The sequence below is a fragment of the Microcebus murinus genome, chromosome 31 (assembly GCF_040939455.1).
Source record: "Microcebus murinus isolate Inina chromosome 31, M.murinus_Inina_mat1.0, whole genome shotgun sequence".
Taxonomy (NCBI): domain Eukaryota; kingdom Metazoa; phylum Chordata; class Mammalia; order Primates; family Cheirogaleidae; genus Microcebus; species Microcebus murinus.
This window is the reverse complement of record NC_134134.1, coordinates 6,117,271-6,120,000: the sequence shown is the minus strand read 5'-3', so window position 1 is coordinate 6,120,000 and position 2,730 is coordinate 6,117,271. Positions and strand designations below refer to the sequence as shown.

At 49.4% G+C, this 2,730-nt stretch overlaps 1 long non-coding RNA gene across 1 annotated transcript in view; it reads right to left on the bottom strand.

Annotated features, from left to right (window-relative positions):
- LOC142865719 (uncharacterized) overlaps positions 1-1,213 on the bottom strand; it is an 82,504-nt gene extending 81,291 nt beyond the window's left edge. The window contains exon 1 of the long non-coding RNA XR_012915871.1: positions 486-1,213. This is a non-coding gene — a long non-coding RNA (uncharacterized LOC142865719). The remainder of the gene's footprint in view (positions 1-485) is intronic.
- Positions 1,214-2,730: the final 1,517 nt, after the last annotated feature.

Genomic DNA, 2,730 nt, shown 5'->3' with positions numbered 1-2,730 from the left:
ATGGAATAGCAGACAGATAGAATTTCCCGAAAGCACTAAATATCAGAAAGGCACAGCACTAAATGGCATTCAGACTTCCATTCCCTTGCGTCATGGTGGGCAGCTTAGTTTTTTCCTACTCCCACAGTCTTATTAAAGCCCAACCTAGAAAATGTCTATATCTGATCCAAATCTATGAAGACAATGGAAGGGGGGAACTGGGAGAGGAATACAGGAAAAGGAAGGAAGAAACCAAATAAAGGAGAAGGGGAAAAAGGAGGAGGAGGAGGAGGAGGAGGAGGACGGGGAAAAAACTGCCTCCCCTGCCTCCATGTTTCCCAATAATAAATGAAGATTGGCCACTTCCCTCCTCTCCCCCCCTCTACCTATGCGTGGAGGTGTATTGTACAGTTACGGTGCAAAGAAATGTGCAGCTACTTGTAATAATTGAAGAAATGCGGTGTACTAGGTGTCTGTGTGGTGGGACGCCGGTCGAGGGCACTCACCGTGACTGGAGCTCGCAGGGTGGGAGGTGGCACCGGGTGAGTCTGTGAGTTCGTAGTCAGGGCTCAGTGACTGTGGAGGCCTGGCACGTGACCGTCCACTACTGTACGTTTTATAAGCCCTGGACACCTAGGCCATCGTAAATTTATCTTCGGTGTAGGTGGCGGCATCGGGAGCGGCGGCATCCGGAGCAGCAGCGGGAGGGAGCGGCGACATCAGGAGCAGTGGCCGGAGGGAGCGGCGACATCGGAGCGGTGGACAGAGGGGGCGGTGGCATCGGGAGCGGCGGCGGGAGGGAGCGGCGACATCGGGAGCAGCGGCCGGAGGGAGCGGCGACATCGGAGCGGTGGACAGAGGGGGCGGTGGCATCAGAGCGGTGGACAGAGGGGGCGGTGGCATCGGGAGCGGCGGCCAGAGGGTACGGCGGCGGTGGGAGGTGCGGGAGCAGTCGTCATCTTCTTCATCACCGTCATCGCCTCCATAAAAACACCGAATGACGTCTCTCTATGCACCAAAGGTGGCGGTTGGCCTCCAGATGACAGAGGAGCCTTTCTCTAGGCCGGGTAATCGAGTTCTCCAAGTTTGCGTTTGACCCTGGTGATGACGCGCCCGCCACCTTTATAGCCACGGGGGCGGGGCGGGGGCGGCCCTCCCGCCAAGCCCGCCCTGCCACGCTTGGGCGACAATCGGGCAAGCAACGGTTGAGCCCTGGGGGCTTCCCTCCTGTTTGTCCCTGCTCCTGACTCAGGACCCTCGTGAGGGGTGGGGACAGCATGACGTGCACCTCCCGGCCCCTCCCTAGGATGCCCTTCATTCGGCCTCCCCAAGCGTGTCCCCCGTCAGGGCCTGCCCCTCTCCTCTCGCCACCTCCTGCCAGCCCCGCCACCCCTTTGCCTGCCTCCCGCTCTCTGCCCAGGGCGAAGAAAGGGCCCTCGGTGGTGATGGCATTGGTGACACTGACTCTCTTGAGAAGAAATGAATGTCTAGCTATTTATTTACACACAGGTGCACACGCCCGGCAAGCAAGCTCCCCATACACACCGCTTATTCTCATTTGGGCCATCTTTCTTCACTGATCTCCACAGAGTCCAGTAGCCCACAAAGTCAATAAGGTCCCCAGAACCACACTCACATCCTCATGGTACTATCCGTTTCTCTCTCTCTCTCTCTCTCTCTCTCTCTGTATATATATATAAGAATTTCTTTCTAAATATAATTTCTCTCTCTATATATAAATTTCTCTATATATAATTTCTCTCTATATATAAATATAGAGAGAAACAAAGGAAATAAAGGAGGAAATAAAGTCCTCAGATTATATAAATATAAATATATATATATAAATATATATATATATATATATATATATATATATATAGAGAGAGAGAGAGAGAGAGAGAGAGAGAGAGAGAGAGAGAGAGAGAGAGAGAGAGAGAAATGTTTTTTTTCAGACAGAGTCTCACTTTGTTGCCCAGGCTAGAGTGAGTGCCATGGCGTCAGCCTAGCTCACAACAATCTCAAACGCCTGGGCTCAAGCAATCCTCCTGCCTCAGCCTCCCAAGAGGCTGGGACTACAGGCATGAGCCACCATGCCCGTCTAATTTTTCTTTCTATATATATATATATATTACTTGGCCAATTAATTTCCTTTTGTTTATAGTAGAGATGGGGTCTTGCTCTTGCTCCAGCTGGTTTGAACTCCTGACCTTGAGCAATCCTCAGGCCAACGCCTCTCAGAGACCTAGGATTACAGGTGTGCTGGGCGAAAGAGAAATTTTTATCTCTCCCTCCCTGTTTTTTCTGATAAGTCCCTTTATCTTAATTTTTTTTTTGAGACAGAATGTGTGGTACTCCTGGTCATCTTAGATACTGTCAACAGAAAGCATTTGGTGGATAAACAATCTCCAGCAGCTTTTCTGCAGAGATGAACCAACCTGTGTATGTTGGGGGGATAAATAATGAGAATTGAGGACCAGATAAATGACTGAAAAAAATACTTCCTCTTTCCTCAATACAAGCATTCATTTAAAGTGTATACCTGTATACCTAGGTGGAAAATGGAAGCAAGCTTTACAAAAAAAAACAAAAATAGCTTTGAGCCCTGTCAGATGGTTGAGACTCTGTCTCAAAAAAAACCAAAAAAAAAAAAAACATTTAAATCACAGAATGAATTCTAGAACAACTTGTGGCTTTTTATCATAGGCCGAGAACAATGTATTTTCTCTTCCTGTGAATTTTCCTGTCCTG